At 40.0% G+C, this 15062-nt stretch overlaps 1 protein-coding gene across 1 annotated transcript in view; it reads left to right on the top strand.

Moving 5' to 3' along the window:
• LOC150076628 (uncharacterized) overlaps positions 1 to 15062 on the top strand; it is a 1101557-nt gene that overhangs the window by 701151 nt on the left and 385344 nt on the right. The gene's annotated exons all lie outside the window — the stretch shown is intronic.

Raw genomic sequence — 15062 nt, 5'->3', positions numbered from 1 at the left:
CCAATTTTGTATCATGTTTTCACCCTATATCTAGATGTAAATGGATTGAGTAAGCCGACTGAAGATTAAAGTCCCCATCATGGCATAAATATGTTATGATGGGGGACTTAAACTTTGTACAAATAAAATGGATCTTGTTGGTGGAGTATTAGCATTAGCATTAGCATTAGTAGAGGCATATGATGCAAGAAAGCAAGCTTATTCAGCATCAGCCAAAAAAAAAAAAAAAAAAAAAAAACACACACACCACTCCCATTTCACCCCTCCGTTCGTTCGAAATACCTGTCCAGTTGAGCTTTAAATTTGTTTAGGCTATCAACTTCAACAACAAGTGATGGAAGTCGGTTCCACCAACCAACCACCCGCTGGCCAAAGGCAAATTTCTGCACATCTATCCGACATCCGTCCTTCCTCAATTTGAATTTATGCCCTCTGAGCTGATTATTCTGAGCAAGATGAAGAATCCCATTGGCATTGAGCATGCTCAAACCATTCAAAGCCTTATACACCTCTATCAGATCACCTCTCCGGTGCCTAGTCTCCAGACTCTGTAATTTGCAAAACTTAAGCCTTTCTTCATAAGAGCAACCCTTTGTTCCATTCACTAATCTTGTTGCCCTTCTCTGTACCCGTTCCATCAGCTCCACATCCTTCCTGAAATGAGGCCTCCAGACCTGTATACAGTACTCAAGATGTGGCCTAACCATTGCCTTATACAAGGGAATAATCACCTCCTTATCCCTGTTAGAAAAATTCCTCTTTATCATTGACAAGACACCATGAGCTACTCTTGCAGCTCGTCTGCACTGCTCAGAGAACTTCATATCTGCCTGCACAATTATCCCCAGGTCCTTTTCATTCTCCACCACTATCAGTGTAGTACCGCAGAGTTGATACGTTGCTCTGGGGTTACTGTTTCCCATATGTAGTACTTTACATTTGTCAATGTTAAACTTCATTTGCCACCTCTCAGCCCATCTGTTCAACCTTTCCAGATCCTGTTGCAGCAGCATAGCGTCAGTAGTGTCCTTAACAACCCTGCCAACCTTTGTATCATCTGCAAACTTGGACATTAAACTTGATATCCCATCATCAATATCATTCATAAACACCGAAAACAACAACGGACCCAACACTGAACCCTGAGGAACTTCACTAATAACATTAGTCCACGTTGAGCAGTGTCCATTGATTACCACTCTCTGTCTTCTGCCACTCAACCATCCCCTTATCCATAGCAGCAATTTGCCTCCAATGCCACACTGCTCCAATTTGTGCAGCAGTCTCCATGTGCAACAGTATCAAAAGCCTTTCTAAGATCAAAGTTATTCCCTGCATCCAGTTCTTTTGTGACTACATCATAGTATCCAATCAAATTGGTCAGGCAAGACCTGCCCTTAACAAAACCATGCTGCGTCTGAGCTATAACTGAATTCTTGTCTAGATGATCCTGCAGTGCTTCTTTAACCAGTGCCTCCATTAATTTACCTGGAACAGAAGTTAAACTAACAGGTCTATAATTACTTGTGTCAGCCTTTGATCCTCCTTTGTGAATTGGGGTTACATTTGCACATCTCCAGTCTATGGGTACCTCCCCTGAGTCCAAAGAAGCTCTCATAATTATGGCTAGGGGCTTGCTTACTTCCTTTGCTGCCTCCTTTAATATAACTGGATAGATCCCATCCACCCCAGGTGCCTTTTTTATGTTTATCCTCAACAATCTCTCCTCCACTTTCCTCTCAGTTATTACAAAATCATCCAGCTCACTGCCAATGTTTACTTTACCTACATCATTCTCCTTCCTGAATAACTCCTCATGCATGAATGTAGATGCAAAATACTCGTTTAAATTGTTAGCCACCTGAGCAGGATCCTCAACTGTTTAACCATCAATATCCAGTGGACCAATCTGATTCATCCCTTTCCTTCTTGAGTTTAAATATGTAAAGAACTCTTTTCTGTTTTTCTTTGCATCCTTTGCCAAGGATTTTTCGTATTCTGCCTTTGCCTGCCTAATCTCCTTTGTAACTTGGTTACAGACCAACTTATATCTATCATAGGCTTCCATGTCACCCATTAATTTGTATGTATCCCATGCATTTTTCTTCTCTGCCACATGTCTCATTAGTTCAACTGACAACCAGAGTAGACATGTGACAGAGAAGAAAAATGCATGGGATACATATAAATTAACATGTAGTAGTAGTAGTAGTAGTAGTAGTAGTGGCATGTGATGCAAGAAAGCAAATGTATGAGCTTATGCAGCATCAGTCAAAAAAAAAAAAAAAATCACACCATTCCCTCGAAATGCCTGTCCAGTTCCTCCTTAAATTTATTCAACCTATCAACTTCCACGACAGATGGAAGTTTGTTCCAGCAATTAACCACCCGCTGGCTAAAGGCAAATTTCCACACATCTATTCTACATCTGTCTTTCCTTAATTTGAATTTATGCCCCCTTAGGTTCGTAATCTGAACAAGTGGAAGGATCCCATCAGAATTCAGCGTGCTGAACCCATTCAAGGCCTTATACACCTCAATCAGATCACCGCGCAGGTGCCTAGTCTCCAGCCACTACAATTTGCAGAACTTAAGCCTCTCTTGATAAGAGGATCCCTTCATTCTCCTCACCAATCTTGTTGCCCTTCTCTGTATACGCTCAGGTAAATCTACATCCTTCCTAAAATGAGGCCTCCAGACCTGTATGCAGTACTCAAGACGTGGCCTGACCATTGCCTTATACAGAGGGATAATCACCTCCTTTTCCGTACTAGCAAAATTCCTATATATCATTGACAAAACCCCATGACCTGCCCTGGCAGCCTGTCTGCATTGCTCAGAAAACTTCATATCTGACTGCACAATTACTCCCAGGTCTTTTTCATTTTCTACCACCTTAAGTGTAGTACCACACAGTTGGTACGTTTCTCTGAGGTTACTTCTACCCATATGCAGTACTTGGCATTTGTCAAGGTTAAAGTTCAGTTGCCACTTCTTAGCCCATCTGCCCAAATTATCTAGATCCTGTTGCAGTAGCACACTGCCATTACTGTCATTAACAACCCTGCCAACCTTTGTATCATCTGCAAACTTCGACACTAAGCCTGATATACCTTCATCAATATCATTGATAAATATACAAAACAACAGTGGACGCAACACCGAACCCTGTGGGACACCACTAATAACATTAGTCATTGATTACCACCCTCTGTCTTCTCGCACTTAACCATCCTTTTATCCATTGTAGCAACTTACCCTTAATACCATTCTGCTCCAATTTTGCAATAATCTTCCATGTGCAACAGTGTCAAAGGCTTTCCTGAAATGCAAATATATGATATCAAAATTATTTTTTGCATCCAGTTCCTTTGTAACCACATCATAATATCCTATCAAATTCGTCAGACAAGACTTTCCCTTAACAAACCCATGCTGTGTCTGAATTATTGCTGCAGTCTTGTCTAGATGATCCTGCAATGCATCTTTAACCCGCGACTCCATTATTTTACCCAGAACAGAAGTTAAACTAACTGGTCTGTAATTACTCATGTCACCCTTCGATCCCCCTTTGTGAATTGGGGATACATTTGCACATCTCCAGCCCGTGGGAACCTCCCCTGAGTCCAAGGATGCTCTCATAATTATGGCTAAGGGTTTGCTTAGTTGCTTTGCCACCTCCTTTAATATAACTGGATAGATCCCATCCACCCCAGGTGCTTTTCTTACGTTTAACTTCAACAGTTTTTCTTCCACTTTGCTCTCAGTTATTACAAAATCATTAAGTATCCTGCTACAATTTGATAACCTTCTGCCATTTTCAAACCTTAATAATTCCTCATGTGTGAATATAGATGCAAAATACTCATTCAGTTTGTTTGCTATCTGAGCAGGATCATCAACAGTCGAACCATCAATGTCAAGTGGACCAATCAGATTCATCCCCTTCCTTTTAGAGTTTATATAAGTGACACAGAAGAATATGATAGGTATAAGCTGGTCAATAACCAAGTTACAAAGGAGGTTAGGCAGGCGAAGGCAGATTATGGGAAATCTTTGGCAAAGGTTGCAAAGAAAAATAGCAAAGAGTTCTTTTCTTTATGTAAACTCTAGAAGGAAGGGATGAACCAGATTGGTCCACTTCGATACTTCGTGTATAACGTGTACTTCGATAACGATAGTTCACAGGTAACTAACAAACTAAACGAATATTTTGTATCAACATTCACACATGAGGAGTTATTCAGCGAGGGGAATGCCAGAGGTGTATTAAACTCTGGCAGTAAGCTAGATAATCTTGTAATAACTGGGAGTAAAGTGGAGCAGAAATTGTTGAAGATAAACACAAGAAAGGCACCTGGGGTGAATGGGATCTATCCAGTTATATTAAAGGAGGCAGCAAAGGAAGTAAGCAAAGCCTTAGCCATAATTATGAGAGCGTCCCTTGACTCAGGGGAGGTACTCATGGACTGGAGATGTGTAAATGTGACCCCAATCCACAAAGGAGGATCAAAGGGTGACACAAGTAATTATAGACCTGTTAGTTTAACTTCTGTTCCAGGGAAATTAATGCAGGCACTGGTTAAAGAAGCATTGCAGGATCATCTAGACATGACTTCAGTTATATCTCGGAAACGGCATGGGTTTGTTAAGGGGAAGTCTTGTCTGACTAATTTGATTGGATACTATAATGTAATCACAAAGGAACTGGATGCAAAGAATAACTTTGATATCATATATTTGGATCTTAGAAAAGCCTTTGATACTGTTGCACATGGAAGACTGCTGCACAAATTAGAGCAGTGTGGCATTGGAGGCAAATTGCTGCTATGGATAAAAGGGAGAAGAAGGCAGAGAGTGGTAATCAGTGGACACTGCTCTTCGTGGACTAATGTTATTAGTCCACGAAGAATAGCAAACAATGGACCCAACACTGAATGGGTCCATTGTTGTTTTCTGTATTTATAAATGGTATTGATGATGGTATATCAGGCTTAATGCCCAAGTTTGCAGACAATACAAAGGTTGGCAGGGTTGTTAATGATGCTAATGACAGTACACTGCTGCAACAGGATCTAGGAAAGTTGTGCAGATGGGCTGAGAAGTGCAAATTGAGAAGTGATATCACACTGATAGTGGTAGAGAATGAAAAGGACCTGGGGGCATTTGTGCAAGCAGATATGAAGTTTTCTGAGCAGTGCAGATGGTCTGCAAGAGTAGCTCATGCTGTCTTGTCAATGATATACAGGAATTTTTCTAGCAGGGATAAGGAGGCGATTATCCCCTTGTATAAGGCAATGGTCAGGCCACACCTTGAGTACTGTATACAGGTCTGGAGGCCTCAGTTTAAGAAGGATCTAGAGCTGTTGGAACGAGTACAGAGAAGAGCAACAAGATTAGTGAATGAAACAAAGGGTTGCTCTTACGAAGAAAGGCTTAAGTTTTGCAAATTACAGTGTCTGGAGACTACGCACCTGCGAGGTTATCTGATTGAGGTGTATAAAGTCTTGAATGGTTTGAACATGCCCAATGGGAATGGGATACTTCCTCTTGCTCAGAATAATCGCCTGAGAGAGCATAAATTCAAATTGAGGAAAGATGGTTGTAGGACAGATGTGCGGAAGTTTGCCTTTAGCTAGCAGGTAGTTGATCGCTGGAACAAACTTCCATCTGTCGTTTTAGAAGTTGATAGCTTAAACATATTCAAGGCAGAACTTGACAAACATTTGGAGCAAGTGGATGGGTGAAATAAGGGTTTTTTTTTTTTTTTTTGGCTGATGCTATATAAGCTTGTTTTCTTGCATCATGTGCCTTTGCTAATGCTAATACTCTCACAGCAGCAGGAGCAGTATATTTCTCGATCAGTTCGGGGTATAGTGATGTCATATGGGAGAACAGTATTATTGACCTTATTATTGTGCCTCCAGTCAGTGGGAATTCATTATATTGTGATTTAGTAGTAGTAATAGCAGTAAATGTAAGAAATCAAGCTTATATAGTATCAGCCAAAAAAAAAAAAAAAAACACTTCAAGAACTTGTCTAGTTCTCCCTTGAATTTATTCAACCCATCTACTTCCACAACAACAGATGGAAGCCTGTTCCAACAATCAACCACCTGGTAGATGAAGGCAAACTTCAACCGATATATCCTGCAAACATCTATCCTTCGTCAACTTGAATTTACTCCCCACCCCCTCAGGTGTGTAATCTCAGCAAGTAGAAAAATACCATTAACATTCAATCTATTCAATGCTTTAAACACCTCAACAAGATCTCATCACACGTGCCTAGTCTCGAGATGCTGGAATTTGGAGAATTGAAGCCTTTCTAGGTAAAAACACTTTTTATTTTTATTTTTTATTTTTTTATTTATTTTTTTATGTAAACCCCAAACACGAGAGGTATTAGAAACCTATAGTACTTAGTACCGTGCTTGGGTTGGAGGTTGAGAAGACGAAAGAAGATATTTGTTGACATTGAATTAAACTTCTGTAGACTGTAATTTTAGGAAATACGTATGAAGTTAGGTTGTTCCAGAAAATGGCAGTTGAATGAATAAACAAGAAATATGAAAAGTTGGTTCTGTGAGTCTGAAGTTGGACAGTAAATGGATGTTGGCAGATTGCTGCATGTGTTCAAACTGTTTTGAAAGAGAGAGCGGGAATTATAGAAGCAAATTCAGAAGAACAGTGCCCATGGAAGTATCTGTAGAAGAGGCATGCAGCAGAAACAGTACGTCTTTGAGACTTGATTTTTGATTTTGATTTCTTTTTTTTTAGGAGCATTAGCAACTAAGGCCATATTGCTCCGGGAATATGCGGTGGTCATTCCCTGACCTTTCCGCATCCTCCGTATTTGGTGGTGACGGGCTCGAACCCCGGTCGAATCAAGAAGCGTGTGCTACGTACTGCTGCTCCTTCCCACCTGGCTACGGAGGCGCCCTCTTTGAGACAGCGAGTGGAGAGACTCTGTTAGAGATGAATCATTAATTAACCTAACTGCCCTCTTCTGAATGTAATCAAGAAGTCTGAGAGAGGTTTTGGGGGCACCATTCCAGATGTGGGAACAATATTCCATGGCAGGGCGGATTTGCGATTTATACAGAGTGAGCAGCTGTCTGGAAGAAAAGTAAAGGATAGAGCGAAAGAGAAAACCAAGTTTTTTAGATGCAGAGGAAGCAATATTTGTAATGTGCTTGTGCCAAGAGAGATTAGAAGTCAGGTTAATCCCCAAAAGAGATATATCATTTTGCCTAGAAATCGGAGTGTCACTAAAGATAAGTATAGGAGCAGAAGAATCCTGTTTATGAGATATAAGGCAAGACTGAGTTTTAGAAGGGTTGCAATCAACTAAGTTGTCTTTGCCCCACTGGAGAATTACCTGAAGATCGGCGTTTAAGGAATTGGTAGCAGATTTTCGAGAAGTTGAAGCTGATTGAGCAGGACAAGGTTTCTCAAAATGGAAAGTTGAATGCAATGTGCTATCATCAGCAAAACTATGGATAGGATTTCCAGTCAATGGAAGAAGGTAATTGATATACAAGAGGAAAAGAGTAGGGGAAAGAACTGAACCTTGGGGGACACCGGCATTAGTGGAGAAGTTAGAAGACAGAGAGCCATCTAACATCATATAGCAAGGCGTATCGCGATGGCATCTTGTCCTATCTTGCTGTTTGTAAAGGACATTTATGTAAGTGAAGATCTTAGTTAGTTAACCGATGTCGTTTCATGTTCTGTTCAACCTGTAGTCCTTTTTCGCTGTAATTACTACTTCTTTGCTTTGATCTATTAATTATTATTATTATTTAATTTTTATTATTTTTATTATTTTTTTTTTTAATAAACAAAATCATTTGTTGTTGTTATGTTGTTTGTTTGTTTGTTTGGTTTTTAGGAGTATTAGCAACTAAGACCATATTGCTCCGGGAATATGCGGTGGTCATTCCCTTGACCTTTCCGCATCCTCCGTATTTGGTGGTGACGAGCTCGAACCCCGGTCTAATCAAGAAGCATGTGCTATGCACTGCTGCTCCTTCTCACCTGGCTACGGAGACGCCTGTTATGTTGTTATTTGGTTTTTAGAAGGATTATTAGTAATGACCACATGGTGCAAGAAAGCCTATGGCTTATGCTGCACCAGCCAAAAAAAAAAAAAAAAAAAAAGTATCCGAACAAAACTATGATAAAAACAAAAAAATAAATAAATAAAATAAACAGATAATAATAAGTAATAAAAAAAATTAAAAAAAGGAAATTAAACCTATCATCCTATGTGCTTCTCTTACCCGAAGGTACTATCCAGATGACCTTTGAATTTCCCCAAACTGTCGGCCTCTACCACCCATGAAGGCAACTTATTCCAGTAATTTTTAACTCGCTGGCTAAAATAAAGTTTCCTGCAGTCCAAACTAAATATTTCCCCCCGTAACTTGAATTTATGTCCCCTAGTTCTAGCATCATTTATAATCTTGAAAATTTTGTCCTCATTCATTTTACTGATGCCTCTCAGAGCCTTAAACACCTCAATCAAATATCCTCTAAGGTGTCTAGTTTCCAAACTCTGCAACCCACATATTCGAAGTCTTTCTTCATAAGGACGCCCTTTTGCCGATCTCACCAGGCGAGTTACCCTTCTTTGCACCCTTTCAAGAAGCTCGATGTCTTTCTTTAGGTGCGGTCTCCATACTTGAACACAGTAATCCAAGTGTGGTCTAACATAAGCCTTAGGCGCCTCCGTAGCCAGGTGGGAAGGAGCAGCAGTGCGTAGCACACGCTTCTTGATTAGACCGGGGTTCGAGCCCGTCACCACCAAATACGGAGGATGCGGAAAGGTCAGGGAATGACCACCGCATATCCCGGAGCAATATGGCCTTAGTTGCTAATGCTCCTAAAAAAAAAAAAAAAAAAAAAAAAAAAAAAAAAAACATAAGCCTTATATAATGGGATTATCACGTTCCTATCTCTACTTGCAAAAGTTCGATAGATCATCGATAGGACACCATGGGCCTTCCTTGCAACCTGTTTACAATGCTCAGAGAATTTCATGTCTGACCGTATCGTAACACCCAAATCCCTTTCCTCCAGTACTGGGTTTAGTTGAACTCCACCAAGTGAATAAGTTATTTTGGGATTACTGTTTCCCAGGTGTAATACCCTACACTTTGTCGGATTAAAGCATAGCTGCCATTTTTCTGACCATTCCTGAAGTCTATCTAGGTCTCTCTGAAGAAGCTCAGCTTGACAGTGATCATTAACTACTCTACCAATTTTAACATCATCTGCAAATTTAGACATCACGCCCTCTATCCCTTCATCAATGTCGTTTATGAAAATTAAAAACAACAGTGGTCCTAATACTGATCCTTGGGGAACCCCACTTCTTACATCAACCCAATCTGAGGAATAGCCATTTATCACAACCCTCTGCTTCCTGCCCCAAAGCCTCCTTCTATCCATGTAAGGATTTTCCCAGTGATTCCATCCTGTTCCAGCTTATAAAGCAACCGCACGTGTGGGACTGAGTGAAAAGCTTTGCTGAAATCTAAATAAACAGTGTTGAAATTATTCCCTAAATCCAGCTTGTGAGTGACCCTTTCAAAATAGCGAACCAGATTTGTTAAACATGATTTTCCCTTTACAAAACCATGCTGAGAATCCTTGACAATTTCACTTCGATCCAAATGATCCTGAATTCCACCTTTGATCATTGCCTCCATGATTTTCCCTACTACTGAAGTCAGACTGACAGGTCGATAATTTCTAACTTCAATTTTAGAGCCACCCTTATGTATGGGAGATACATTGGCACTTTTCCAATTCAAGGGAATCTCCCCAGAGTCTAGTGATGCTCGCATTATTAGCCTCAATGGTTCAATGCACTCGCTTGCCGCCTCCCTTAAGATTATAGGGTATATTCCATCAACTCCAGGAGCCTTACTGGTCTGTAGGCTCGAAAGTGTTTTCATTAAATAATCTTGCGAAATTTCAATATCATTAATTACATATTTTTTAACTTCGCTCCCACAATTTCCCGTTGCCAAAAAAGGTTTTTCATTTGTAAATATCGATGCAAAATAACTGTTGAGTTCATCTGCAATGGGACCTGGTGTATTTAATACTATCCCCTTTCCCTTACGTGAAGGTCCGATCTGGTTTTTCCTGATCTTCTTGGCATTTATATATGTGAAGAATTCTTTATCCCCCCCTCTTTGCTCTGTTTGCTAGTGATGTCTGATAAACTTCCTTTGCCTGTCGAACCTTTTCTGTGGCTCTATTACACATCACCTTTTAGCTGTTATAGGCTCCAGTACCTTTTATTGCTCTGTAACCTTTCCATGCTACCTTTTTCTGCTCAAGTAATGTGGCAACTTCACTATTCATCCAACTTGGAACCCTCCTCGTGGAGTATTTTTTTAATGGTATATATGCATTCAAGGCATCTGTGATTAATGTTTTAAAAGCGTACCACAGTTCAATTGTATTCATTTTCTGCATGATATTTACTCAGTTAATAGAAGCGATGTAGTACCTTAAGGCATCGTAATTTCCTTTTCTGAAATTAAAATCCATTCCTTTGCCTTTTACTTCTGCTACCTCTCTCGTCATCATCCACCGTAGAACTCCGTGATCACTTCCTGCTACCAGTTCCTCTACTGTCAACCCTGTTATGTCATCTGATTCATGTCAGTTATGTCATTAGCAACTAAGGCCATATTTCTCCGGGGATATGCAGACCTTCCCACATTCTCCGTATTCCCTGACCTTCCTGCATTCTCCATATTCCCTGACCTTCCCGCATTCTCCGTATTTGGTGGCTCAAGGGCTCAAACCCTATCTAATCAAGAAGCATGTGCTATGCACTGCTGCTCCTGGCACCTGGCTACAGAGGTGCCAAAATCTCTTGTATAAACAACAAATTGTAAGATTCCTCTGGCTTTCTGTGTAAGGAATCACTATTGTATAAAATTTATGTTAATAAAGAATCTTATTATTATTATCACCTTCAGTGAGTGATCAGAGAGAAAACTGGATAACCAATTACAAAAAACAATTGGCAAACCATAAGATGGAAGCTTGTTTAGAAAACCTTTCTGCCAGACACGATCGAAAGCCTTTGAGATGTCAAAAGCAACTACTTGTGTTTCACCAAACTTTTCTATTGAATTAGTCCATAAAAGGGTAACTAAGCTAGATTATCACCAGTGGATCGACACTGACGGAATCCATACTGGCGATCGTTGATCAGACGGAAGATTTCTAGGTAGTTTAAGAGTGGGGGGTTAATTGATTTCTCCATTACTTTAGAAAGAGTAGAAGTAATTGTAGTGGGATGATAATTGGATGGGAGGGATTTGTCACCCCTTTTGGGAACTAGATGGATACGAGCAAATTTCCAAGCAGAAGGAAAAACACCTCTGGAATAAGAAAATAAAAAAAAAAGGCGACATAGAACAGGAGTAAGTTCAGGAGCACAGGTTTTGACCATCCGGACCTGGAGCTTTCTTAGCATCAAGATTCGTCAAAATCCTTCTTCCTTTTAATGGAAGACCACAGGAGGCATTGAATGGAGCATGTTGGGAATGGTGAGAAAATTAAACAAGAATTAGAAACAAGCCAATTATGATATGCAACGTTCTTCTCTTGAACAGATTTAGCACATTTATTGGAAAACCAAAGTTTAGATAAAGGACGAGATTTTAAAGTTGAGTGTGGGATAAAGGATTCCATTCTTGCAAGAATAATTTCACTGACACGACCTGAGCAAACTTTGACATCTGAAGTTTTGAAACAGTAATCTGACCAAGGAAAAGAAAAAAAGAAATCTCGCAGGTCATCCCATTTTGCATCCTTGTTATGCCAAACAACACGGGATTGGGAATAGGCATGAGATAAATGCTCCATTGGAGAAGAAACAAAATCACCAAGTTGCGATCTGAAGTGCCTAAAGGACCTATCACTTCGAACATGTACTTAGAAGGGTTGTTTGTGAGAAAAAGATCAAGCATTGTTGACTGTATGGTTAGGATTGTCTGGTATTCTTGTAGGTAAATGAACAATCTGTGCAAGGTCATTAGTATTAGCAAAAGCCTCAGCATCTCGACCAGCTGGGTTGGTGTGACTAGAAAATGGAAGTCAGCTGGAGTTGTGAACATTAAAATCAACAAATAAAATTACCTCACTGTTAGGAAAGTTGGACTGGAGAAAGTCAAGTTGCAAAGAGAGAGAGGAAGTCAGCGAGCTCCAAATGATTAGTGGAGTTGGGAGAATGGTAGAGGCAAGAGATGAATTTGACCCAATGAGGTAGAGAGATTTTAAGCCAGAGAAGATCAAAGAGAGAAGATTCCAAATCAAAGGAACTGGATGCAGGGAATAACTTTGATATTATATACTTGGATCTTAGAAAGGCTTTTGATACTGTTGCACATGGAAGACTGCTGCACAAATTGGAGCAGTGTGGCATTGGAGGCAAATTGCTGCTGTGGATAAAGGGGTGGCTGAGGGGGAGAAGACAGAGAGTGGTAATCAATGGACACTGCTCGTCGTGGACTAATGTTATTAGTGGAGCCCATCAGGGCCCAGTGTTGGGTCCATTATTGTTTTCTGTATTCATAAATGATATTGATGAGGGTATATCAAGCTTAATGTCGAAGTTTGCAGACGATACAAAGGTAGGCAGGGTTGTCAAGGACACTACTGACACTATGCTGCTTCAACAGGATCTGGAAAGGGTGAGCAGATGGGCTGAGAGGTGGCAAATGAAGTTTAACATTGACAAATGTAAAGTACTACACATGGGAAACAGCAACCCCAGAACAACGTATCAACTCTGTGGTACTACACTGACAGTGGTAGAGTATGAAAGGGACCTGGGGGTGGTTGTGCAGGCAAATATGAAGTTCTCTGAGCAGTGCAGACGGGCTGCAAAAGTAGCTCATGGGTATTGTCAATGATATATAGGAATTTTTCTAGCAGGGATAAGGAGGTGATTATTCCCTTGTATAAGGCAATGGTCAGACCACATTAGAGTACTGTATACAGGCCTGGAGGCCTCATTTCAAGAAGGATGTAGAGCTGCTGGAACGAGTACAGAGAAGGGCAACAAGATTAGTGAATCGAACAAAGGGGTGCTCTTATGAAGAAAGGCTTAAGTTTTGCAAATTTCACTGTCTGGAGACTAGTCACCAGCGAGGTGATCTGATAGAGGTGTATAAAGCCTTGAATGGTTTGAGCATGCTCAATGCTGATGGGATTCTTCCTCTCGCTCAGAATAATCACCTGAGAGGGCATAAATTCAAATTGAGGAAAGACAGATGTAGGATAGACGTGCGGAAATTTGCCTTTAGCCAGCGGGTGGTTTGTTGGTGGAACAGACTTCCATCCCTTGTCGTGGAAGTTGATATCCTAAATAAGTTTAAGGCTCAGTTGGACAGATATTTTGAACGAACAGAGGGGTGAAATGGAAGTTGTTTTTTTTTTTTTTTTTTTTTTTTGGCTGATGCTGCATAAGCTTGCTTTCTTGCATCAAATGCCTCTACTAATGCTAATGCTAATGCTGATGCTAAATTGCCAAGTCAGGGAAGATGAGAATGGGCATATGCACAAGTACCACCTTTGAGGCAAAAGGAATCATTCAGCAAATAATTTGGGCATCTGAGATGAGCAGTTGTTGAATCAACCGATAACTGAGATTCTGTCAGAAAAAGTACATGGGGTTTGGCAGACTGTAAGTGGAAATGGACATCGTTGAGATTAGAATTGAGACCACGTAAATTTGTGAAATGAATTAGGAAGTGTTTGGGAGATTTAGATCTGTTCGCAGATAAGCTTGCTCTATTAGTTTGACAATTCATGGTATATTCAATGGTAAGAAAAAGTGGGTGGGACATGCTGTATGAAGTAATAAAATTTTTGGATATGGCGTACACATGGTAAGAATATACCCAGATCCTTGGCATAACGTGGCCTATAACGTGGTATTTGTGTATTGATCTATCAAATTGCATACTTGCAGGATTTTTAAAAGTTTTTAAATTGATACAAAGTTAAGTATTAATGCAATGCCCACCTTAATATTTAGCAAATTTTGATATGAAAGTTGTGATACTATCGTCAATATCAATAAGGATAATTAGAAACACAAGGAACCCTATCATAACATATGTCATTTAGAGCACTGTCTGCTTATAACCACTCTGTATCTTCTGCCAGTTAACAAACTGTAGGAAGATATTGCCATTGGCACACTACTCCATCTTATGCACATGATGTTAACATCGGACCATTTCAAAAGCTTTTCTAAAATTAAAGTTTTGCCGTGTAACCCTTTCTAATATCTATGTTTTGCTGCTACTGATAGTCTGTTGATTATCAATAGCAGCAAAACCATTATCCAATTATTATTTTTATGTCCTATTGTTTTGGGGATGCTCTGCCATCTTCAGTGACAGAGACAAGACGTAGGCTTTTGCCCAACAGAGAAATGACATCTTTTCTGAATGATGTTGTTATTTGGTTTCTAGGAGCATTAGCAACTAAGGCCATATTGCTCCGGGGATATGCAGTGGTCATTCCCTGACCTTTCCCATCCTCCATATTTGGTGGTCACGGGCTCGAACCCCGGTCTAATCAAGAAGCGTGTGCTATGCACTGCTGCTGCTCCTGTCCACCTGGCTATGGAGGCACCTCTCTAAATGATGAATTAACCTAGGAGCTACCTAACCTAGGAATTACTAATTTTGTTCTAAATTGAATAGCATCAGTAAAAGAGCATAAAATATGAATCTGTTATTCATTTTATTCTGATAAAAATGAAATTAAAAAAAACACTCATAATAGCAATTTTAAAACTTGCTGGTCTCTCATCAGCATGACCAGTGGATGGCTGCAATTAGCAACTTCATATTGAATAATGTATTAAATCTAAATGAGTAGCAAAAGTGGTATGTTTTTAGGCCTAAATGGATGTCAGATGAACTAATGAGACATGTGGCAGAGAAGAAAAATGCTTAGGATACATATAAATTAATGGGTGCCACGGAAGCCTTTGATAGATATAAGCTGGT

Source organism: Mastigoproctus giganteus, chromosome 12, assembly GCF_048544385.1.
Source record: "Mastigoproctus giganteus isolate SK-2022 chromosome 12, ASM4854438v1, whole genome shotgun sequence".
Classification (NCBI taxonomy): Eukaryota; Metazoa; Arthropoda; class Arachnida; order Uropygi; family Thelyphonidae; genus Mastigoproctus; species Mastigoproctus giganteus.
The sequence above is the reverse complement of the archived record's forward strand: the minus strand, read 5'-3'. Positions and strand labels throughout refer to the sequence as shown.